The following is a 27,231-nucleotide window of genomic DNA, read 5'->3' on the forward strand; positions in this document are numbered from 1 at the left end:
AAAGCAGGATCAGAGGTGCACAGAGAGGGAAATTTTAAAGCTGTCAATGCACATTTCTCCAAATGAGATATGCTTGTGCAGTTCCAAGACTGTGAGAAGATGTTTATGTGTAGGAAAAATAATAATATTTTCTTGTTATAAATCATTATTTTTATGACATCTCCAAGCCTGTACTTCTGAAAACAGTAGAGTCATCCAGGCTCCCCGTGGTTCAGGATGCAGTAAATGGGATTGACTTTCCTGACCAGAACACAGGACTACATCTTACAGCCCCATTTCCCTCCTCCCAGTGAAGGCTGCATTTTGGCCAGGACAGAACAACCTCTTGACAGCATCAGATCCATGACGGCAGGATTTCCTTACTCAGAAATAGCCTTCAAGCAGACCTGTGAACTCTGTTCAAGTTTGCTTTATGGTGCCAGGGTAGCACAAAACAGCTCTAGCATCTGGCCTCAGGGGTTCAATCAGTTCTGTATGAATACTCATACGATGCAGTTATCATCTGGAAAGCTCATAGCTAAGCGTCTTGCTACCAAGTCTCATGGCTTTGATTTAAGGAGCTCCCAGTAATCTGGGACTCTACAATTAACATATTTAATAGAGCGACTAATGGGAAAGAAAGAAGGGGGAAAACCTGTATACTGCAGCTTATGCTGACGCTAGGGTGGTAAAGGAACAAAACCTAGATGTTTCAGACAAAATGGATGTGAACTTGCTAGTTCTTCCTTTTATTGTGCACAGTGTAAGAGAAAAAAAAGTCACAAAAAGAAATTCAAAGCTAGTAGACTCAGTCAGATTAATCAATATTTTCAAAGTTAACATGAGATTTAAACATTCATAAGCCTACTCATCAAAAGGCAGGTAATCTGCTCTGCCTGGAAACCAAAGTCTTCCAAAATGGCTCATGTGGTGGCACACAAATGATGCATGCTTTTACACACCTATATTCCCTACCTGCAGAAGACCATAAACTCTGCAGATGGGTTGTTGAAGGAGTTGGGAAACAACTAAGGATTCGAAAAAATAAACGTAGTTGTTCCAGGTAGGAAAAAAATGAAATGGATCCAGTTTATAAACAGAACATAAGGGAAAGTAGAAGCAAGCTCTTAGTTATGAACAAACAACTTTATTGTAATAATAATAAATCAAACACAGCTCTTCTGGTCAGTCAGAGATGTATGCAGTGATTTCACTTGGAAAGCATGGCCAGCTTCAGGTGGCTTGGAGAAGCAGCCAACAGTTCATCTGATCAATGACCAGGTAAATAATAACTTATTGCATACCGTAATGCTGACTTACAGCATTATAGTGCGGTAACAATCACCAAACAAAAGCTGAAGCAAGGTAGTCTTGTGACTAAGTACATATTTATCTCTTACAGTGTCTTTTATATGGTTGTTCAATTAACTCCAAACCAAGTATTGTAAACCTAAGAAGTAGTTTCAAATGATATTCAAATGTGTGCCTAGATAAGCTTAATTCTAATTGTGTTTGTTGTATACCTTATAGTATATAGCACATTCACTGCCTATGGTTATTATGTCCAGTAAACATAAAACAATGATAAAGCCACTGCAGTAATTTTGGTGCCAGATTAGATAAAATGACTCTCTGGGTAAGGTGTCCCAGCATTTTAATTTCATGGGTTTGGTTTATCCTGTTCTGGGGAATTAAAGCTAGCTGTCCTTAGAGAAGAGAGTAAGCTATGTTCAAATGACAAAGAGAAGCAAGAGGTCGTTTTTGCTTAAAGCATTTTGGAGTTTTATTCCTTCTAGAAACAATAGAATAGAGAAGTGATGTTGAGAGATGGCAAGCCTTTAAGGAATTTCCTCCAGCAGAACATGATTTTTCAGTGTTGGCAAGAAACTACATTTGGCAAAGAATGACACAAAATGGAGGATGATCATATTTCTATAACAATGTGATCTACAGAGTTTTTTCCGCCATTAACATAGGTCCAATTTTAGGTGCTTACAGAATCTGTTCATAATCAAACTAGTTAATGGATTTATCTGCAAACTCATACAATAATCTAATTGAAGGGTAAGAGTAGCATTCATCTGAGCTCTCTTTAGCCAAGAGTTAGGCACTTGGATCAGCTGGGCATCTGGACTCCCTCGCAAAGGATAGAAAGAGCAACTCAGCAGCTGGGAGCAGATTTACTGCATGGCATAGGGTACTCATCTCCAGATGTGCCCAGTGCCTGTATGCACACCTGGTTTTTAGTCAAGTAAGATGAATCCCATCCCAATTAATTAAGGGTGGATGATAATGTTTCTAATCCTTTGGTAGCAGCATTAGTTGAGTTTTCACCTCTGCCCTCGCAATCCACCCTCATCCCTGCCATCTCCTGTCCCCAGGGAGAGTTGATTATTCCTTTCATTTGCACCAGCTTAGCTAAGTCAGGGTAATAAAATGACTTTGTCCTGAAGAAACACTGTTTTCCTATTACTCATTTATTTTTCTATGCACTTCTTGCTGTATTTTATCTATTTTTTTCTTAGCTCACTTTCACCAGTGCCAGACACAGCAGACATGGGAACAGAGGCAGCAGCCCCCTGCACAGGGCAGGAACAAGTGGCAGAAGGGGATAGGATCCCCTGTGGAAAGATCCATAACACAAAGGTGCGCCCTCATTCTTAAAGAGAATGCTGTATTTTTGTGTTCATTTACACAGCAAAGAGGCTGCATGTGCTACACAGCACTGCCTGGATTAGATCCACAGAGTCCTCTTCAAGGTAAGAGGAGGTGACTCAGTCTTCTGAGCCCCTGCACTATTCCTGTCCTTCTGCTGCTCTTCAAGTCTTTTACAAAGACATATTATCTCTAGGCCAGAGGAGCAGACATTCCTCCCTGCCCCAAGCCTCTTGTCTGGTTGAGAGCTGCAGTCCTGGAAGCATTGTGTGGTCTTGTCAGATATTATAGAAGGTTTCATCCCAAAACTTTAGGAGAAAGAGCAAAATACCTCGATACCTCACTGTTGACTTTAATAGACTGATTCCAGGGATGAGCTGAGTACACAGGAAGAAGAAAAAATTAAGCAAAGTAGCAACTATATAAATAAATTCTGTACGTATATTTAGATATACACATAAACATACGGTGAGATTTTACAACTTAATTTGCTTTTGAATGGCACTGGCCTAGTTGCTATGTGTGGTTGCTGTAGTATGAGTGTCTCCGGAACAGTAACTATGCTCATAGAAAATTATGTTCCCTCATGCATCAACACTTTTGAGTTAAGGTTCCTCTTTATTCCTAAGACTGTTGATTAGACCCATTTCAATCTCAGTATCCACAGTCTATGCATTATGTGAATAGTGTTCAGCACAGGGTGCTGCTGAATCTCCGTTACAAACAACCTAGGAATAAAAGATCACCATTCCAGTTTATTTTTCCTGCACTTTGTTAAAAAACACACAAGGAATTTTTAAGAAACCTAATGCATAAATACATATTTTGTCTGATTCAATAACATATACAATTCAAATGACACTGAATTATGAAACCAAGGGGCTGCTGTTTTTCACTGACACTGTAAATAGGAGCAATTTATTTCTTTACCTTGACATAATCCAGAGGGCCAAACCAGACAATGTGATGTAACAGCAATGAGCTTCCTGCCTCACCTTCCCCACAGCAAGCACCCAGACACAACTGACCCCACAGACACAAAATGCTGATTATTTAGTCTTAACACCACATCTCTTCTGAGCAGTGAGGGCAAGAACAGATTGGTATTAGTGATTTCAGCCCTTCTCAGACAGTTGGAAGCTTGCATATCTGAGCTGATGTGCCTAATTAGATACAGCAGTGATTCAGCCGTCAGCTGTGGGTCTGCGGTTTTGCTTCCAGTGTGTATCAGCATGCTTCGCATCACCCTGTGACTGAGGTGTTTACTCTTCATCACAATCACTGTTACCTGTCAGAAATGATACTGGACTTGTTTCCAAAGAAAAACATTCCTTCATTTATTTATTTGGAAGTACTTTCATCGGCAGGCACAAGTTATCTTTGACTGAATGTTATTCTGGTGGAAGGTAATAGCCTGTAAATCTCGATGTATTCCAGCCTTGGACAGAAATTTCTGCCCAGCTTTCCAAAAAGTGTCACAGTGGAGTGTTTAGGGATGTCGCTCTGCTGCCATGCCCACTCACTCCACTCAGTGACGGAGAAAGCTCCATTGCAGCAGTCACAGACTCGTGGATGCTTACCTTTTTTTTCTTTTTGTTAGGTGAAATGACTTTCAGTAGCTAGCAGCATGAACTAGAGATGAACTGGTACTCTAGAGAGGAAAGTTTCTGTATGTCATTAACCTTGTCACCCCCTGTTGACACAGCAGAGAATGTAAGCAAAAAAAAGGTCTCCCAATGCAAGAAAAAACTTAATGCTCAGTGTTTTCTCAGGCTTTATTCTTAGTAGATTAAAACAGCAAGAATATCCTTTTTCCATCGAGTTTCAAAAGTTTTAAAGTGATTATGTTTCCAGGTTTGAAATTATAACAGTTCATAGCTAAATCTAGGAGCCAAATCTTCAGACAGGGAAAAAAAGCACAGCTCTGCTGAAGTCAGGATGAAACCTATTTATATCAGCCAAAGATATTGCTCTCAATATCAAAGCATATTATCACTTCTGCTTACCTGCCAATTGCTACATTTAGTAATCTGTTTTCCATTGCAATAGTAAATCCTTATGAGGAAATAGAAAATGCAGCTCTTTATCACTGATGTTTTCAACCCTAATAGGAAATGTATATGGCCTTGAACTCAGCTCTTTGTGAATAAAAAGACTTCTAATTCATCTTTAAGGAAACAATTAGAGATCATCCAAAGCATATAAATTAATCAGATTTTCCTTTCCCTCTAGCAAGGCTATTACATATCTCTTTTCTTTTTCTTCCAGGTTGGCTTCTATTTTCTCTCAGGTGCAACTGCAGTTTCCTGAGGCAATGAACTGAAAAAGAATCAGCAACATCTGGAGTTATCAGCCCTTCTGCCAAATAAAATGAAAACATCTGAAGAGGGCAGCTTCTCAGAATGAAGAGATGTGATGACTAATAAGGAAATGCAATTTACCAAAAATATCTCATTTAGTCTTTTCTTAAATATATCAGTCTTGCAAGTCTCCTCTACCCCCTAAAAGTCCTACTTTGATTACACAGAAACAAAATATGTTGAGAAAATAATTGTTTGGCAGTTTAGTTAGCTACTGGGAGGCGAATGCTTGTTTACAGATTGCTTGATAGCATCTGATAAACCTTAGATTCCCCATCTGAGTTAACAGCCCTCAATTTTAATTTCATGAACAGAAAGAAACAGTCAAGGTAGGAGTCATCTCACTCCTAAACAAACACTAAATAGCTCAGTTGAACTGCTGAGCAGTTCCTTAAAAGCAGTAGTTTCTCTCCTTTGATTGAAAAGCATAAGTTGGAGGGGACCATCCAAGAGAAGTTATTTTCTTTCCCTAAGATCTTCAATGTCCTCAGTGAAGCGCTGTGGCCGTTAGCATTTACTAATATGTCACTTAGGTATATTCAGTTTAATTTTCTTGTCCCTACTTCCAAGACCTTCCTCTTACTTTGTTTTTCCCCACCCTGTCTCTTCTTGTCCCCACTAAATTCTCTAGGATTCCCTCCAAAAAATAATTCCTATTTGGTTGGCTTCATTGTTCCTGACTTCATGTGCTCACAGCTCTAGCAAACAGTTACTGGAACCATTCAAGCGTGCACCTTTCTTAAACAGAAATTAAAGGATTTTTCATTTACAAATTGTCCTGTCCTAAGTTTCATTATCGTCCCAGTAAATATGGACTGGACTCATCCCTCCTAACCATGAACACTCAGACAAGAGACCTACATTAGCTGTGTAGACATTCAGGTCACTGAGGCAACAGTCCCCTTCCTTCACAAGGGCTCTCATATCTTTTACATTTTTAATTCTCCCATGAAGATATTCATTTATTTCACTATCTACATAAAAGAATGACTAAGTGGCAATATACTGTATTTTGGGATATCCATTACGCACCAAAGAATAAGAGTGAAGCTGAGTTTGTATCTTTTCCTTTTATATGAATACATCATAAAATTATCTGAATACTCAGAAATAATAAATACAGACAACGATAGAAGCATGTAATTTTTATTTGCTTCAAGGCATTGTATCTCCTCTGAGGCCTATTCCTGCATCATGTTTGGTTATTCTTTAGACTCTATTGTAATGTTAAAGGGAGTGCTGCACTTGACAACATAAGGCTGAGTGCCAGTACTGATGAACTGATGCAAAGAAGGAATATATATATAATAATGGGTTGGAGAAGAAAAATAAAACTAGGTTTTATTCAATTAAGAAAAGCCTCCAGTATCATACTTCTGTTAATACAAAAGCCAAGGGATGTTGCAAATTTGAACATTTGCATTGGAGTGCTATTTTGATTTCTTTGTTGCTGTTGTTTCTACTCAAAAGTAATGAAGCCATAGCACTTTCCTTTCCTGTCCTTTAGTGAAATAAAGAAAGAGGGTAGCCCCACATGAAAATTTGAGCAGTGCCAGGAGTTACCCCTCTCCAGCTGGCTGCAGGATGATGGATGCTAAGACCAGGGCATGTAATCCCCCAAGGCAGAAGGGATTCATAGCTGGATGGTCTTGACATGGCTTCCACAAGGAGAAAGCCTGGTACCTCCTGCTTAGGAGAGCCACACAAAGGAACATCAGTAGTCAACCCATCTTGGAGTAAATTTCTAGTTGGAAGGAAAACAAACTGTTAACTGTTTTCCCTTTCATATTTTTCTCAGTTGATGGATGCATGAGGAAATCACATGAGCCATTTAGTCTGATTTGCATGTAGCTAGAGTCTTATAGTCTTTTCTTATCATTAGAATTTTTTGTTTAACCTCAGCATTTTGTTAGGCTCACGGAACAAGTGAGAGGCCTGTCCTGTAGCTAATTTGAGACCTGCCTATTCCCTGTGACTGCAAACAAAATCTGTAGCTTACTGGATAAAGTGTCGTCTTTGTATTTCAAAAATAGTCAGTACAAATCCAATTAAAGATGTTCCTTTTCTTTCAGAAATTATATTGTTCTGAGTGTTTCTGTGTAAGCAGGGAACCCTGGATTACATTTCTCTCCAGGGGATCCTAAATGTTTATACAAATCACAGTAGGCAGCATTACAACACTTCCAACTTTTGCCACATGCACTTTGTCTCAACTTGAACTTGGTCAGAAATCTGTCAGACCACAAACAGTAAAAAAAAAATAAATGAAAGGAAACTCTTATTTTTGTTCCTTTTGAGGATGTAATTCTGTTAACAGTTCTGTATGTCTCTTCTACATCAATTTAATTACAGATTAATTAATTCTTAGCAGTTTTCTAAAGCCCAACAAAATATCATCTGACCCAATACTTTTCACAGCAGGGAAAAAAGCCAAGTTAGATAAAGAGAAAATCTGTCCTTTGGAAAAAATGATGTTCAGAAGAACAGGCAAGAGTGGAAAAAGATCAGCTCTCTCTTTTCCTCAGCAAACACATCTCTGCATGTCTCACTCAGTAGTTTTCATTATACATTTCCGTACATCATGTCCCAGACTGATCTTAACCAGAAACTGGTAACAGATATTACACCCATGGATCTGCCATTTGGGGTTTTTCCCTGCTAGAAGACATCAGCTATATCCACAGCTTGCAACGCTATAGCCAGCTGGATGGTGCTTTGCCATCATTTTCATGCCACAGTCATGGACTCCTTTCTGAATAGGCACAGAATGCCTAACACAGCTTGAAGCTGCAGCCCAGACAATTTCGTTTGGCTCTGAGGCTGATGCAACTCAGTGAGAAATAGAGAGGTCTACATTAGAAAGAAACCAAACAAGCAAGCTCTGGCAAAGTATACATTTGCTGTTGCCTGAGACAACAATAGAATTTGCACCCTTTTCTGTGAAATCATGTGTTGCTTCTAGCAGGCAGGTTGGGACTGCCATCTGCTTACATTTATATTTTTATAGGGTCTTTTATCACAAGGCTCCCAAAACACTTTACACACTAACACCTTTATTCTCTGTTGCAACAGGAGTCAGGTTTAAATTAAAATAATGCGCAGGTTGTAATCTAGGAATTGGGCTCTTCCTTCTCTTGAGTGGAGTTGTTCTGAAAAAGGTACAAAAAGCCAGAGCCTAGGTATGAAAAATAAATTCCTGACAGAGGGGAAAACAGGAAGACTCAGTAAGAAGAAGATACATTTTGTGTGCAGAGCAGAAAATGTTCACAATGTAAAAGAGAAGCACATTGATGCCTTTGGTCGCTGATGTGCAGGGACAGCTCTCTTCTGTGAGGAAAAAGACGCACAGCTCTAACAAGCACCCAGTGCCTTGTACAGCAAGCAATGACTGAGTATCACAGGGAAGTCAAAGGAAGAGGTCTCCTTACAGCAAGCAGCTGTCCCGTGTCAGTAAGGGGGAGCTGGTTCTTGCAGCCAGGCAGGATGACAGGCCAGGAGATGCACGAGATGTGACAAGTCCCTCCTGTTCTCCTGAATGCGGGAAGTGGGCATGCAGGGGACAGAAGTTCATCTCTCAGAACACTTCTGCCTGGGGAGCCCATTAATTAGTCACACAGCACAGGCCCACACGCCCTGCCACAGAGACTTCTGTATTGAATCTGCTGATTTCTGGACGCAGCTGTGCCAAGCAGGGAGAGCGTGGTGTTTCCCTGGGGCCAGGTAACCCATGGTCTTCAAAACACACAGCTGCAAACATTCTAAGCCCTAGAAAGTGTAAGCAGGTGATTTGCACCATAGACTACTGATTTGGCTTCCCAGATCAAAGCATCTGGTCAAGAGGAAAGGCTGAGAAGCTAAAAAAGGACTGGGAATATGAGATGAGAAGGCGTGGGGCAAAGGATAGAGAGAGACAGGGAAAAACAGTATCAGGGAGAAAGAGAAAAGCAAAAGGTACAACAGAAACCCAGATCATTACCAACACCTCCCCCCATTTTGAGTTAAATCTTTCCTCGTCCCTTGTTTCTGCTTCCCACAGCTCCTTCCCATGCTACAGACCACCTCACTCCTTCACCTTCCCACAGAAAAATTCTCCAAATGTCAGCCTGAGGTGTGTTCTGGAGCTGGGGGGCTCAAAATAGCTCCTGCTGACTCCCCACCACCTCAGAGAAATAAGCGAGTGCCTGCCAGAGATGTGGCTGCATCAGCTCCTCTGGCGGTTCTGTGAAGCTCATACTGCTCCTGGCCTCTAGTTTTCAGAAAGTGCACAAAACAAAAAGGCTTGTTTCAGGGCAAGTGACACAATTGTGCTAAATGGCACGATCTGTTTGTTTGCTTCATCCCAGGAGGGGAGGAGGGGAGAAGAAATGTATATTTGATCCAATCCAAAACCTTCTTTATGTTTTCTTTTTTTCTGCTAAATATATATATATATATCTTTTAACCAATGGCTCAAAGTGCCCTACACAAAAGAAGTTGAAGAGGGAAAGAGAAGCAAGACCACATTTATCTCTCAAGACTCACCTGACCCTCTGACACCCCTGCCATGAGTGAGGAAACCCAGTGTTTGGAAGGAAATTAAAAGAACTGCCCCACATTTGGGAGGCAAGCAGACTGCTTCCTCCATCTCCTCTCTCTGCACCCGTGTGTCAGTGCCCACTGACCCCATTCCTCAGGACACAGAGCTATGCTGCCTGCTGGGGGCTGTCCTATACCACACGGCTGTCTCACCCACCCTGCTGCCAACACTGTGCTTTGCTGGGTACATCTCAGGCCACCAAAGTGTGCTCAAAGTGGATAGCCAGCCAAGTGTGTATTAATTAAACTTAAAAGTTCTATTTATTGCCAAACACAGGGGGATTACGCACACAACAAGCAGCAGAAAGTACTCCAAAATGTTCTCACCCCTTTAATTACTGTGCTATAGTTAGCCTGGCATACTGGTGTATAATCAACACGACTGCACGTACTGTTTACAGCAAGCACTCAGGAGAAGCAAACTTCTGACTTGACAGCCTCTCCAAGCAGCCGCAACTTTTGGAGGTGCAGAAGGAGACCAGAAGGCACTTAAGTGCCCTTTTATTCACTCCCTCCTAGAAGCCACTGGCCCCAGAGGCCCACCACCAGCCCATGTGCCCCTCAGCAGCACTTCCAGCCCCTCACACCAAAGTTTCTGTAGCGTCTAACATGAGCTGAAATGAGAGAGCTTGCCCTTCTGCAAGTTAATTATCATTACTCCACACTTTACTGCTGGCAGATTTTAAAGCTGGACATCTTAGGAGCTGGAATTTATTTCACACTGTGTTGTTTGGTGTGCTCACAACCAGCATGTTTCGCAAGCAAGTTGAATGGCAAAGCAGGGAAGCCAGGTATTTGGCCCACCAAAAGGCTGACCCTGAGTCCCTGAATCTGTTAATGGGACCAGTCCCTTGGATTGTGGTTCCTCTTAGGGCTACCCTTCACCAAAGGTGAATCCTCCTTAGTAAAAATGAAGATGAAAAAAATCAGCAAAGTACTGTAAAAATTTAATTGCTGGGTTTGAAATGGCCCTGGTCTCACTCAAATATACAACACACAGAGTTAATAGCCCTGACCTCCATGCTCCTTGGTTCCCTGATGTCCCAGCAGTGCCTAGCAAGCAGCCGCACATTGCAGTCCCCTGCTACTTCAGCATCGGCAGCTCATTTTCCTTTCCTGAATCCTCAACCCCACAATTAATTTCCAGGTGTTTTCATTGAAATAGCATGAAGAAGATGAAACACATGCACCCATCAACAAGCAAGTAAAAAGAAATCTTTTAATCCTCTTTCATTTTCACAACTTATCACAATCCAAACAATGTGCATTTTCCACAAGATCCTGGACCTAGGTTTCTTGAGTCCTACTCCTTCCCATGTAGACAGATTTCCCGATCTGGACTGCCCAAACAATACAAAGAACTGAGGGTAAATGAAATTATAAGCATGGGAAACATCTTGGTAAGTCACACCACAGCACCACAAAGAGTGCCACTACTACTGCCTTTGTTACAAGCAGCCAGATGCATCTGACATGTTTAGTACCTCCTTACTCATACCCCTAGCAGCTGTTGTGTTTAACCATCACTAAAAAAGGCTGACCCTGTCTTCCAGGACCTCAGAGTCTCCCTGAAAAGGCCTAACAAGCAGCTCTTCTACCACACAGAATGCAATGGTGGTATAAATGACACCAGCTTTGTGCCATGGGGTTATTTATAAGCAAGGTTAGTTCCCTGCCTGGCTACAGACATCACCTGAGGAATTATCAGCAATAGAACTGACAGAGCAAAGAGTATTTTGGTCACTATTTCAAATCAGCAAGACCACCTCCAAATACCCTGGTGCTCAGAGATCAAGATATGTGAGAACTTCAGGGAATTCCAGATACAAGGATTTAGCAGCTTTTCCAGTCCACAACAAAAACAGAATAATGCCAAAGTCCTATGAAGTAAAGCTACACAGAAATTTTGATACCAAAAAATACCAATTAACTCCTAGGTTTGCTTTTCCAAATCTAGTGGCCACCTCAGCTCTTGAGGAACCTCATTCCACCTTCAGAGATGAGCCTGAGGACTTGGGACATGAGTTCAGCTCTCAGGGTTTCCTCTCATATACAGCACTGCCCTGGAGCCCCTGGCCTTGGGCAGTACACTGATGGGTTGTATCTCAGATTGCTCGCCATCCCACTGAGCACTGGTAGAGCATATGGAACTGCGAGGAATTTCTTTCTCCTTCCTTTGGTTTGTTTGTCTCAATACACATTCCAGGAAAAATCAATAGCATTTTCTTCCAGCCAAACTCCCAGTTTTTAGCCAGTTTTATATTCTGTGCCTATATTGATGTTTTCTGGGCTGAGTTGAAATTTGTAAGCCTCCAAATTACTTTGAGACTTATTAAAAATGCCCTGAGAGGAATAGCTGACAGTTCAGCAAACTGAACAACCCCGAATTATAGCCATGTCCTTGCATATGCGTGCACGTGCACGTGCACGTACCTCCTCACAAACTGACAGCAAATGTTCCCTGTCATAGGACCAACGTTGCGTAAGAGGTATTAGCATGCAGAATTACTTTGCATCTGCATCTGGCACAGCCTTTGCTGGACAGATGACTCATATTTATTCTGCTCTTAATTGCTGAGTCTTTAGAAGCAAATTCTTATTTCCATGGGTAAAATATTAACTTATTTGTATATGGTGGTACACCCACTGCCAGACGTTGTGAACCAGGTGACAGTTCATCCTGCTCTGAATCCTGGCTGTGTTTCATACGTTTACTGAGTGTACTAAAGACACTTGGAGACACATGAAGAAAGGCAGACTGCCTCCTCCCTAGAGACCAGCAAACACAAATGCTGCCCAAACAGTTGCTGTATATGTGAGTGTTAATTGTATGAAATGAACCCACTTGTCTCAGGGCTGTCTGTGATTACGGTGGCAGTAATGGTAGATGGTATCAGCCTTGGGGTGTGAAGGTGCAGGCAGTCCCAGAAGACCTGAATTAGACATTTAGATAGAGGTTTTCCTCCCTAGGCACTAAGCATGGCCGCCGTGCCAAAGACACAATATGCCTGGTGCAAACCTTCTCCTAGGTCCAGGATTTGCCTGCCCTCTCAGGCATTCTGTTTATTGCTGCGGACTGCAGACTTCCTCAGGCACATGAACATGGTCTTTAGGTTCGCAGTCCTCCTGCTTCCCCAGCAATCCCTACTCCTTCTGACCTCTGGTTCCCTGACACCACATTCCCTGCCTTTTGTTTCCTCTTCTGCACTGCTGCATCAGCCAAGGCACAGCAATCTGCTCCATGTAGAGCCCCCCAGACCCTGGGTGTCCCACCTGTCCCTGCTCTCCATTACAGAGGTGTCAACAATTGTGCAGGGCTACATTTGAGTCACATGGAACCCAACGGTTCCTGTAGGAGTGGCAAGCACTCTGCAATCCAAATGAATAAAAGGTCTTGTGTAAACACGGCAGACAGTAAGGTGGTCACTGATCTGCAGGTTAAATAGCAAAAGTGCAGCTCCACTTGTTTCTTAAATCTGAGGGCTGGCTTGAGATATCAATAAGTAGTTGTTTCATACCTGACTTCACCCCTAAGACCAGTGCTCTCTGATATTTAAAGAAGCGCTTTCTTCAGCTCAGCTACAATCCAGGGTGGTTTTTATTTTATTTTTTTATGCTGGCTTCAGACAAGCTGTGGGTGTCTGGGTGGGTGGGTTGAGTGACATATTAGTGAGGAAGCTTCCTCCCCTTTCAGAGCTTCTTGGAGAAGTCAGAAAGGCATCGTTTGAAAAAGTGACAGGCAGATCATGTTGGACTATTGCTGATCAAAAAGGGTTTAAATCCATCAAGAATCCTGATTTTGGAACTGCACTGCTACAGAGAATGGGGTGAAGTGAACTTCACTAACCTCTATAAATATTATCTCTTTTAATTTCAGATTTGCTCCTAGAAAAACCTTTTAAATGCACGCTCTCTCCTTTCAGCTCCTGGCATCCAATCAAACTAGATAACTAACAACAAGGAGCAGAGGATGTCTGTCCTTCGTCTCCATTTAGAAGTGAAAGATTCCCCCTTTCCTCCCACCCCCATCCCCCGGCTCTGAAGGTCTTCCAATTATCTCCTTTACCTGCCGCATTAAAACGTAAAGCATATGAGTTGCCAGAGATACGGAGTCTGAGGACGAGCCACTGTGGCAAAGCCATGACATTAGAACAGATGGAAAACTTCTCAGGAACAAAATGTGCACAAAAAAATGGGTTCTGGCTTTGAAGTGTATATTCACGGTGGTTGCTTTCATGTCTTTTGAAAAGCCCTAGCTCAAATCTGACCTACTTAGGCAACATTCTTATTTATGTCTCCAACTAAGGAGCTGTATATTTAGCAAATGAGAGGAAATCATCCCCCTGTCATGTTTATAGATTGGAGCAAACTTTGCTGTTTAATTCTTCAACAGATTTGTCTCCATAAAAGTGGATGTAATTTAAACACTGTTAAAAAAATCAATAAGTTCCAGAAACTTAGGATAAATGGAATCATAATTTCAAATATATAGAGAAAGATATTATATATGTATAGACATACATACAGAGAAAGAAAGAGAGAACATTTATTCAGTAGACTGCAGTTAAACCTTATTTATTTAACTGGTTCAAGAGTAATGAATAAGGCTGAGCAAAGGTGGTGAGAGAATTGTAAGGCTTTGCCATTTTAATTGATGCTAAATGCTAACAGTATTCTGTAAGATACTGAGGAACAGAGGAAATCTTAACTCTTCATAAATTAGGAAGGTTTATCTGGACTAAAATGAAAATAAATTAAAATGAAATGAATGAAAATGAAATTAAAAGATGCTTAAGTTCAAGAAATTGAAGCTGAAAGGCACCTCAGGAGGTCATCTAGTCCATCTCCATCTCCAAAAGGCAAGATGAATTAGATCCACGTTATCCTGGACTGATATCCATCTAATGTTCGTTTGGTAAGCTTCCAAGCAGCCTACTTCTCCATTTTGCCATTATCACTACTAGAAGGACCTCGCTGGCATCTAAGCTATGTCTCTCTCATTGCAGTAAAAGATCATTACCCCTTGTCCCAGTAGAAAAACAGGACAGATTCTTTCTTTCTTCTTTCCATTTGTCTATCAAAACTCATCATGTTCCTTCCCTCCTCTCAGGCAACCTCAATTTGTTCACTCTTCTCTCAAGGATTATGTTTCTAGTTGATCACAATCAAGTGACCCTACTGAGTCATATTTCATGTGTAACCCATTTCATGTGAGACTTATTCTAAAATGATCCACGCAGAGACCCAGATACTTCTCTCCAGGACAAGTGCTTAGCCAGTAATTTCCTGTCCTTGCATTAATGGTGCTGAGTGTTCCTACCTCAACAGAAGGGTTTGCATTTGTCTTCATTGCCTTGCATCACAGTCTGTTCAGGACACTCCTCTGATTTGTCCAGATTATTTCTAATTCTGAATCCACTCTTCTCCCTGCCTGCAGCTCATCTTAATTCACAAACCGAGCAAGAAACCTCTGTTCAACCATCCTAGCTGTTAAAAAAAGGCACACATGACAGTGGTCCAACACAGAACACAAAGAATCCCACTGTCATAAAACGATGTGATGGACTTTTCTTGTCGCCCTCTCTAGATTGCTTATTAAAACGTCTGGTAAAACAGTATCAAAAGCCTCATTAAAATCAGGACATGTGACATCCAATGCCTTTTTCCTACTCAAAAAGTTTGTCACCTCGTCACAGAAGGAAGAGATTGGTGCCAGCAGTTCCGTTCACAACCTCGTTACATTTTCAAGGTGCTTACAGATCAATCCTTTGATTGTTCCATATATGGGCAGGTAGTTAACTTGATTACAGATCCTTAGATTTGGCTTTTTCTCCTTGATATGGATAGACATTATCTCCTCTCTTTTTCAATATTCCAGAATCTGACTACCCTCCATGACTTTTGGGGATAAATACTGAACTACCTGGGATTGTTTCAGCCAGTTTTCTGAGTATCCTGGCCTGAATTTCATAAGGCCCAATGAATTAAAAAACTCTTAGTCTATCTCAATATTCACTAATCTCTTTCTCTACTATAGCCTGAAATATTATATGTATTCACTGGCTGTTAAGCCTCCAATCGTATTTGAGTTTTTCAATGAATGTTGATTCAGAAGATGCATTTAGATAAGGCTTTTTTACTCTGGGGGGATAATCTAGTCTTTCACAACCTTTTCAGGCTAAAGATTGCAGTTCTCAGGTCGCATCGTTTCTCAGCTACCCGAAGAATCTCTTAATCTCCCAAATGGAAAGGAGTGCTTGGCATCTTACAAAATCAAGCCCCCAATTGAGGTTGATGCTTTGACAGAAATGGGGTATTTCAAGAGAATTGTGATTCTTCCTGACCAAAGCTGAGCTGAAAACACCAGAAAAGTACTTATCTTGCAGCCAGACTTAGAAGGTCTGCAGTGTGCACAAATGGAAGCACATCCTCAAAACTCTGCTAAATTCTGTTCACATCTTCAGTGGGAGATCCAAACATTTCTTCTAACACCCAACAATTTGGCCTATCTTAAGCTGTGCTTAATTTTCCCACCTCACCCTCCACAGTCATAACATTATGTTTATATTTGTCTCCTTAATTTGTGTTTAGAGAACAGCTGCAAATCCACAGATTAAATTAAAAACAAAAGGGAAAAAAAAACCACTCTATCTTAAAATTCTGTCAGTTCCCTTGAAGTTAACGAATGAATACTGTTCCTTAGAGCTGTTTTTATGCCTTCTGATATCCTAAATGATGCTGAAGCAGAAAGGGAGAAGTAACTGAAATCCAGATATGTTCGTTTCTCTTCCATTAGGAAAAGGAAAAATCAATTTGCCCAAACATAAAAGAGGAAAATCAATAGGAAAAGAAATTTTGTTTTCAGCTGAAGAGTAAGAATATATTACAAACAATGGTGAGTGAAAATTATTCATTGATTTGTATAACACCTTTTACAAGCCCAAAAAGCACTCCAAAGAATTATGGATTATTTAAATCTAAGGATCACTTACCAACAACATGCACCTATCTCAGGGGTGGAGTGCAGCTGCTATGAAACCGCCCTGACAAACACAACACCACAGTTTTAGGGCTTGAATGCTTTATCTGAAGATGTGTCGAGGGAAGTTGAAAATACAGAATGGAATTAAGCAGGCTGGAATATGACCATGGTGCAACTACATTGATTTCAGTTTAAACTTAAACTCATAGAAGAGAGGTACATCAGCCCATTAAACAAACTTTGGCTCACAAGGTCCCTAAAATGCTCTTTGTCAGAAGCTGGAATAATACACCAGAGTATGAGTCATTTTGTGTTTGCCCTATCCCTTCTGCTCTTTCCCAGCTCACTGTCAGAAACACGGTGACAGTGGGCTAGATGAACTTTTGATCTGACCCAGAACAGCTGCTCATAAGTACTGGGATAGCGTGCTGGGCTATGAAGTGCAGTGGCTCTGAAGCTGGCACACCCTTGCATGTGTTGACTCGGTGGCAGGGCAGAAGTCTCTGGCAGAAGGGCAGGTGGAGCAGCCGACAAGGCAGTCTTTTGTATTCTCCAGCATGAATCATCACACTCATCCGGAGACACATGTTAAGCACACATTAAGTTGTTGCAGGATATGGGCCACATTTAGAGCACTGTCATTAGTAGCAAGGGCTTGCACTGCATAAAATTACACAAAGTACCTTTTGTACCTCAAGATGTACTTAGCAAGCAAACTCCTAGGGGCAGGGAATGTACAATCTTCTGTTTCTCTAAAGCACCTTATTCAATTACGGCAATATAAAAATGATTTATAAAAATCTATTAAAAATACAACTCAAATGACTTATCTCTCCTGGGGTCCTGGGAACACACTGTAGGATTTGCCATTTAATTGTAAATCAAGTCTAGGCCAATATCTCACATTCTAGAGGAAGATGAGAACTTATAATATACCTCACCGATTGCACGTGCAGCGTGGTGATATGATCTTGAGTAATCACCCAGTATATGAGTTGAAGGAAGAGGAAACAAAAGGAGCAATAGACAGCTCTACTCCTTACAGTCTGCAATCCAATCTCTTCTTCCACTGATCATGAAACTTCCACTACTCCAGAGGCTGCTGCTGGGCACTTGGGCACACACACCAAAAACATTTGCAGCCACTGCCATTGTGTCTCTTTCTCAGCTTTCTGTGGAAAGATCTTCTTGGGAAGATCGATGTCTGAAACAGTGGCAAGACAGAGAAAACAGATCACCTAAAATGTTACAAACTAGGCTGGAAAGAGATTCACAGAGCACCCTGCACATGTAGCCCTGAGCAGATCATCCAGAGCCATCCGGGACAGCTGAGGCTTCGCAGAGTGAAGAACCAGAGCACCTGCTTCTTCTCATCCAGTTCAACAACCTAAATTACAGGTAGTCCCTGTGTTGAGAAAGACCAAGAAAACATAGTAAGAGAATCTCCAGCTAAGCAATCATATTAGAAACCTAGTCCCTCTCTTCTTATCATCAGAATAGCCAAGAGCAGGTCTTTGTCTACAATTAAAAAAATGTCATGTATGTAGATCACTTGAACTAATGCCCACTATTTATTTCCATGGAAATTGCAACAGATACAAAGAGCACAGTAACACCATCTGATGGAGCAAAGTCTCAGCTACAAAACACTGTTTTTCAACAGTCACCACCATTAGCCAGGTCACATGAATTTGCTGATGGAGATGCTCATTTTGTAATGTGACAGCAGTGCACGCGTTTCTGGAATGCGGCTTGTCTTTCACAACACTGTCGCCACTGCTGCAGCACACCACTCACCATCTCCATTGTTAGGTCTCTACCACCATACAAGTGTCATGAAAGCCAGTGGGTGTCATTTTTTCCTCATAGAGGAACTCAGTGACATACCTTTGCTCCATATGCACTTCCATGTCAGATGCTATTCGTCAGACTGTCCCTCTACTGCTATCTGTCATACAGCAACAAAATGTAATGGAATATTGCTGGGAAGGTTCAACCTCTACTGTCATAGCACCACCATCTGCCTCTGATGTCATGGGCCAACACAATAAAATAGGAGGAATTACTTTCAGAGCAGCCTGTGTGCATCTGGTACATGATCCATATCTGAAATAGATACTCCTAATTCTTACCATCAGCATGCAGGGAAGGAAACAGTTTGTACCCTGGGTCTGCCTGTTATTGATAAACCTGTATTCATAGGAACACCAGACTGACAAATACTGCTCTCTTCTACTTCTGACAACCATATATACCAGTCCTCATAACCTGATAAAGCTGTACCCTGGAAACAACATCAGAGCAGATGAGTTTTCTCCTCTCTACAGGGTCACTGGGGGCTATAACAGGAGGCAGAAATCTACAGTGCACAACATATCAGAGGTCCCCTCAACAGCTAAGACTAGCCAAGAACACTATTTCTAAGAAAAAAAGTGATAATTGTAACACAATATTTATTGGAAGAGAGATACTCCTGCACATGAAAAATAGTGGAGGGCTGTAGGCATATTAAATTCCTTTTTGTTTTTACATTTTCATTCTATCCATCTTCAGCTTTGTCTCTTGTTTCTGTCTTCCACTGCTCCTTACTTCAGTCAATGAGCTTTTTCTGCACCGTCAAGATCCTCCCTCACTTTTTGAGAACTCTTCAAATCTTTCCTTCCTAAGGAAAATTCAAAGACGAAGGCCTCTGCAGCATAAAATAAATGCTTTCTTCTGCAGTGAATTTGGCAAAAAATTGCTTCTTATGGGTCTCCCTGCCCAGTTCCCCAGGGATTAGCACACCACCACTGATGACTGACGCTCTCTCCACGATTTGGCTTCCCCTAAGAGTCCTGTGCAGATCCTCTAGCACCTAATACTGCTTCTCACTTCCTGCATGCTCTTACCTAAATAGTAGGCTTTTCTTATGAGAACTTTCTCTTGAGACCACAAGCCCTTTGGCTACGTTTGGCTGAAGCTGGCCAACCAGTTCAGAAGTCGCTGAGAGGACAGCTACTCACCTCATCTCACCCACACACAGGGCAACACACAATCCTCATTTTCTAGGGAAATGAGGCTGAAAAATAAACAGTGAAACCAGGATCTTTTGGTCTCTCACTCTCTGTGAATCTTACATTCATCTATGCAACAACCTCCTTCTGACAGGAATTGCCTTTATCTGTATTTTGTAAAGCTTTGAGCATATTGCCAGGACTTTAGTAATAAAATATCACAGAGAGCTATATATTTGAATATTATTATGAAGAAAATATGTGCATGTTCACACAGACATCTTCAAAAATATTGAATATGTTATTTAAAGTCGTATTTGTGCGTAAGTTTGTAGGTCAAACATAGGGCAAATCTTTTCTGTTGCACTCAAAACGTACAACTTTACTGAGCCAAAAAGAAAGCATATAAACTCCTTTAATTTTGGATGCTAAAAGGTGCAAGTTCTAACCAGCGTTTGGATGGGTGGTTTCCCCAGGGAACCCCAGGTGTCCTGGGCAGAAGCCAAGCAGTTATTGCTGAGCACTGGGGCTGAGGTTCACCTTACCTAACCTTAGCCATCTGTCTCCCCATGAAGACTTGGGCACTTCTAGAGGATGATACCTGGAGGATGGAATGAATCACCCTCCCCGAGTCTCACCCCTGACTACAGAGGTGGCCCAGACTACTCAGATAAACATGTAATTTTTGAATAACTGCGGTTAGGTGAGATGAATGCCAAACGTGATGAGTGCTAGCCCACAAAAATCAAGTGAGTAGGAAGACTTCACATGATGGCTGGATGGGAATAACAAAGAGCAAACCACGAACTCAAAATTCTCAGCTCCCTATGTGGAAGCAAGAACTGGCTTATCATACTTGGAAATTTCTGCAATTGCTTGAAGAGCTCTTCATAATAACCAAATATGTACTGCTAAAGCAACTAAGGTTAGTATTTAAAATATACTTGATGGCAGTGAAAGCTAGAAGTACTTTCCCAATAGAATTCAGTTACTGGGAAAAAGGTGATTATAGCCAAAAAATGGCAAAAGAGTGATTCTTACTTCAGCACTGATTTGCATAATTCTTATTTAGACACAACAAATATTAGAATAAAGACCTAACAAAGAAAATAGATAGACAGTCAGATAGATTAAAAATAATTTAAAAATCCACACAACTTGAGATGGACAGTTCAGGTGAAGGTTTTAATTGCCTTACCTCCTTCATGTTTCAGGCACAAAGGATAATATACATGACACTTCGGGCAGTAGGTAAAGAATTCCTCCTCATTCTTTCATTTCTGCAGCTGAATTTGTTGGGTTTTGAGCAATTCTATTGGCTTCAAAGTTCTGCTTCCCATTAGTGCTATCGACCATGAGATATTGTTAGGGTTTTTTTGTGTGCTTTCTTTTTTCTACCTTCACTGGCTGAAACACAGCTTATCCCCACGTCCATTAAATATACATTTGAACAGCATTTCCACCTGCACTTTGTCACCTTGGGTTCTCCAGGGGTATACCTCCACTTGGCTCTGAGCTCAAGGGCGCCCTTGATATCAGCCTGAGAGTGCCAACAGGCATGCTAATGCCCATTTGAAACAGCTTTTCCTTTGCCTCAGATGTTTCCATGCACTCAACGAATAAAAAGTCTCTGCTTTGCTCTGACTGCAGTGTTGTAGGACGACCTCACCTCATTCTGTCAGTGAGCTACAGTTGCTTTCAGGCACCTCCTAGACTTTGCTTCCCTTCCTGGAGTTCCACCCTCCTCTTACCTTAAGATCCAAGTTAGCAAGATGCCATGCTCGTATTGATCTATTCTTACCTTCTTGTAGATGCTTACCCCACAGCTGTCAAGCCTGTATTCCTTTTCAAAATGTCTATGCTCCCTGGAAAATTAGAAACATCCCATAGTTATGACATACTTCTGAACAACAAAGAATATAAATTGCAAAGAGAGAGCAAAAAGTTGGATTTTCTGGAAATGAAACCCTGGAAGTAAAGACAATTTGTTCCTCTGCTGTCAATAAGAGGTGTCTATATGGGTCACTGTAAAGGTTTTTTACTGGGAATAAGTTAAAATCAGCAACTACCATCTTGTCCTGTGGGTGAAGCATGCTATCTCAAATACGTAATACAAGCCAAACTAGGTGTCATTTTTTATAACTTTCTTTTTTTATGAATCCCTTCCAAGTCTTGGGGGAAGGACATCACGACAGACAGTTTCTCAACAAAGAACTGACATGAGAACAAAAGCTATTCCTGAAAAGCTCCCAAAATAAAAGTGAGACAGATGAGTGAGGAAAAGTTGCATGGGTGTTTCTTCAAGCAAGAACATGGTCAGAAAAGAGATATCAGAAAATGTAGATTCATTAAAACTGAAATGCCTTACAAAACTGTCAGTTTTGCAGAAATATGTTTGGGAAAAGAATACAAGAAAGCTTCAGCACTGGGAATATGTCAGGTTTGGACACCTTTAGAGCTAACAGTGTCAGTGTTTCCTCTTAAAATGACTTCTCATTATACATATGCTTTGTATTTTACATTCCAATGCCACAGTTGAGTCAGAGTGAATCCTTCCTAAATTTTCTGTCAGAAGCTATTTGAAAATTTGCAAGTTTCATTTCCAATTGAAGCCAAAGTAAATTTCAAAATCCTTGAAATCTTCTGCAAAATGGAATTTCCATTCTTTGCCCACCACTTCTTTAAACCCCAGTCCTCTGTTAACAGTGAAGTCAAGCTTTGGGAAATGCATCCTCCAGAAAAATGGTTGCTTCTCAGCTTCCCTTTTAAATGGCATCTGGTGAGGACTACATTACTGGAGATCTAGGTAAAATCTGCTAGGTAGTTGTCCTGAAAAAACACAAATAGTTAAGTACTTGACCATATTCTGCACCCTGGGTAACAGCTTTCCTTGTAATTATTTCTGCTGTTGTCATTAGCTCCAGCACTCTCGCTATTTATTACCATAGGTAGTTTGAGACTCATAAAAATGTGATCTTACTCAAGGCTCAAGCAACACATGAAATAAATCAGCAGCACTGAGCATTGGCTGACACTGGATGAAACCTGGCTGGGAACAGCTGGAACGCTCTCTTGACTAAATATTTACAAAAGCCATGATTATATCACTGAGTGACACTGTGTGAATATAACAATTTATCAATCATCATGTTTAACTCAAATCCCTACAGGAGGGGATGGCATTCTCACTTAACAATAAGTATCTACTGTATGCTAATTAAGTGAGTTATTTTTCAGCTAAGGTTACTTCAGGGATATATGGTCTTTTTAACCACCCATTTCCTAAGCGCTGCTACACCTTCAGAGGTGCAGAAAACAAAGAGTTCAGCTGTACTGACACTTGCTCAAGCATCCATCCAGTAACTCCACTGGAGTTATTTGAAGTTATTTGAAGCAAGGGCAAACACAAACCAATGCACAGTGTTTATTTTGTTTTCCATGTTCTCCCCCGTGTTCTCCTGTCCCCTGCACAGTGTCCACAGGTGACAGTTACCACAGTAGCCACCCCTTAATCCTTCCCACTGCCATGGGCTGTTCTTCCCTCCAGACCCAGCCACTTGGGTTTTCTGCCCTCACACATCCTCTCCCAATTAGCTGGTAGTGCTTACAGCACTAGCTGGGAGCAGTGCATCCAAGCTGAAATGCCCATGTCCCTTATGAAAGATTTCTTGAATTTCCTTACCTCGTGCTCACCAGGTTGGGTACATCTGAGTGTGCATGGGTCCTGAAATGCCTGAAGTTTCCTATCATCTGGGGCCTGCACAGCAGCAAGATCAATCTCACTTCTTACATGCAGACAATTGTAATGAACTGTTGTCCTGCTGGCACTGAATTTAGTGTTGTTTTCATTTCATGCAGTTTGCCCTGACCAGTAACCCTAAACCTGCACCTCCCCAGAAGGTCAGTGGCTGCTAAACATAAGCGTACTGCTGCCAGGAGAGGAGGGCTGGGACCTAAGGAGGTGAGCTTTGCCAAAATGTGGTATTGCCAGGAATACAAGAATCAGGTTTGTAGAGATCAGAGCAGCAAGCAGACCTGATCAGAGCATCAAGAGAACACTTTTTGATGATAAATCAAGCACATCATACCAACAGGAGATTTGCTTTTGGGAACCAGAAAGCTCTACAGGACAGGAGATTTTTATAAACCCTTCCACCTTCTGCTTCATGACAGCTTAACTCGCTCGCACCAGCAATAGTGTGATCAGTTCAGCTACCCTCCTGCCTCCTTCAGATTACAGGCATTAGGACAATACAAGAGAAAACATAAATCTCCAATCCACCAGCCCCACACCACACCTGTAAAAGTTTTCCTGCAAAATGCCATACAGGTGTGTGGATAGTGCTGTAGGTTTGTGTGGATCCAGGCCAGCATTCAAAATGAACCAATGGTATCTGTGCCTCTCCTCTGGAAACTACTTTTAAACTTAATATTTCTATTTCATTTAAAAAGAAGAAGGTTGGGATGATGAAATCTACAGTTCCTTGAGTACTTGAAAAAAAAAATTGGTTCATATGTATCTTGGAGTAAGATTTTTCTTCCCACTTTTTACATGTTGAGAGTCTGCATAATAATTGTACTTTAGCCTTTGGAGCCTATCTGCCACCAAAAGGGAAATTTCACCTTCTTCTTGCTACCTACAGAGAGGTTTATAAATCAGCAAGCACATAGACATGGGAGCCAGGACTTGGTTGCCCTTCCTGGAGCCCTTAATGGCTCAGACATTCACAGCAAGTGCTCTTTTCCGAAACACAGGGAGGGGGGGAGAAGTTACGATAAATTTAGTTTTCCTTTGAAGTTAATAACCTCCTACAAAGGCTTTGGGTAAAACACAGAGACCTTAACATTTTTTTCCCTTTCAAACATTTTTTCCTCTATTTTTCCCTCAGATGGTAAAATCTGAGGAAACCTGCCTCTTCAGAAGTAACTGCTTTGTGCGAATGACATCAGCAGACCATGAGGTTACCACTGGTAAGTCGGCACCCTGAGGGGGATGAAATGAAATCTCTTATCAGCCTACTTGCTCCTCTTCTTTACTACATTTTGTGCCTTTTATAATATGCAAAGCAAAGGAAATGTTTTGCTCTCCTTGATTATTTTTCACCTTTTATTTTTTTCTTAGGGAAAAAAAAAAGACCATATATTTGACTGGTTTCTCCAAAGTCTCAGCCAGTGCTTCAGATCTGTTTGGTCCCTCATTCAGAGGTGAATGATTCAGAAAATGCAGTTGAACTCCCCCATCTTTGTCCCTCACCACAGACCTTATCTCACCTACCTCCAGGCAGCTTGAAAACCCAAGGACACTTTTCCTGATCCCTTTCCAGGGGAGTAGGACCTCCATAACTGTGGCTATTACCTCTTACAAACTACTTCCACCGCAGAAAAGGCACTGATGTCTTGGCTTCAAAACTGTGGTAGGTAAAAGTTCTTAGCAGTTTCACAGCATGGATATCCTGTTGTAACTTGCTTCCTTCAGGCCTCTCTGAAGTAAAAAAAAAATTCAGGGACAGAATCTGATGGTGTGGAAGGAAGAGGATGTGGAGGAGACGAGAAGGAAAAATGGCTACAGGACAAGGAGATTCCCTTCCCAGTATATGGGTTATCCAACAGGTGGAGTCAGGATGGCTATCTGCAAAAACTGGGGAAGAACCTGGAAAGTGAAAGCTCCGAGGGAAAACAGAAAGAGAGAGGGTTTGTTGCAGGAGAGTATCTGAAATAACGAACCTACTGTGACTCAGTTTGCCATGAAGCTGTCTCATAGTTTACCTGCCATCAGTCCTAAGTGTGAAGAGAATAGGATCTTTCTGCATAATGCTTTTAATGCCTCATGCATTCAGCAAGCATGCATTTTTCTGCCAAAAAAATCAAACAGGAAGAGCTAAACATTAACAAACATGGGAGTTCTTGAAAAAAAAAATAAAAGGACAACAACCAGCAGAAGTCTTCACTGGAGATTGACTGTCCTAATGTTGTGTTCCTGCACCTTGTGCTACTTCCCACCAACTGTAAGTACACACAGTGATGCACAGGGACATGTGATGATAGTCATATTGGACTGCAGGAGCAGCATGCCCTCCAGGTACTTGTCCTTGCTCATGGGCCACTTGCCCATCCAAAGTGTGAAGCATACATGGCCCAAACAAAGCCAGGGATGACGCGGACAAAGTTGGATGTGGGGCAAGCATTCTCCATCCAGACACACATGCTTAGTCAGCTCAATCACCAGCCCGTGGGACCCATGTCACCACTGTCACTGTGTCATCATTGTCACTGCATTATAACATCATGATTTTCACAGTGTAACCATTGTCACCCCTGCCCTCCAAAAAAAAAAAAAAAAAAAAAGGCTAGGAGTCCACTCCCTAGCTCACCAGTGCACTTCTGCACCAACGAGTTCATCAGAAAGAACTTTCCAACATACTATAGCCTGGTGATGGCCACCACCACCAGGGACTGGGTGACACTGCACAGCACTGCCACTGCTGCAGAATCAAAGGACAGCATGTCATCACCAATGCTGTACACGAGGCAGAGTGGGACTAGCATTGATGTCTGCTGCAATTGCAGTGTGAAAACCCAAAGGGAAAATGCACCCAGCCCCCCTTGCCCACCCTCTGCAGCTGTTTATTTGTCTTCTCTGAAACACTCTGCATTTCCCCAAAATGATGATCATCTAGTACCACCACACAGCACCATGGTGCAAACACAACATGCTGTTACTGCCACACAACATCTCTAAGGTACAGCCACCACATACCAGCACCGCCACATGACACTGTCACAGCATTCATTTTCAGGTGGTAGTCAAGTAGCAGTCCTGCTCCTCCTTCTATGCATGCTGCTCCTCCCAAAAGCACTGCTCTGTTTTGGGGCTCTGCCCAGATCACCACTGCACCAGTCAGTTCATCAGGAAAAATGTTTCAGAGCATGACAATCAAGGGCAACAATTTCAGATGAGATGGGCAGGGAAAAAGGAGCAGGAGAGTTGCCTTCTGTGGTAGGATTTAGATTAACTGCCTCTGAAAAATGGCCATAACCGGTTTGAGAGCTAGTGGGTGAAAATCAGGGACTGGACCAATAATGGTTATCTGGTGGCCATGGTCTACTACAGGCTGCCTGACCAGGCACAGCCTATTGATGAGGTCTTCTTGCTTCAGCTGTAAGAGGCATTGAAGGAACACATTGCAGTTTGCCCTAGGGTGAGGAGCAGAAAGTCAGCCAGTTCTGGAGCTGTGGATCGGTGAAGTACAAGAGAAGGTGTCAGCCACCTTGAAGGCATGAAAAGGGGAGTATATGGGGCTGAGGCAGGCAGGGAACTTCAGCTCATCACAGAGGCATGATAGAAAAGTATGAGGGATGAGATAGTGAAGACACTGTTTTTTGTAGGCAGGCACATTTTAAGCTGAATAATTTTGGTCAAATGCTTATCACAGTCTCTGCAGGGACCTTCACTGATCCCGTTTATTAATTTTAATGGATGGTTTCTGCAGTTCCCAGTCAAAGCCAAGGATCCTCTGACACAAGTGCAAGAGGATGGGGTCCTACCACACACAGCACATACAAGCAGAAAGATGAACAGCATACCAAGACTAGAGCAGAAAGATAAAGCTACCTACATGAGTTTTGGAGCCTTTGAGATTCCCTTTTTTTTTTTTTCCTGCATGAAATTCTATTCCAAAAACCTGCC

This window comes from Cyrtonyx montezumae, unplaced genomic scaffold (genome assembly GCF_038088225.1).
Source record: "Cyrtonyx montezumae isolate F1298 unplaced genomic scaffold, pur_monq_1.0 scaffold_0, whole genome shotgun sequence".
Taxonomy (NCBI): domain Eukaryota; kingdom Metazoa; phylum Chordata; class Aves; order Galliformes; family Odontophoridae; genus Cyrtonyx; species Cyrtonyx montezumae.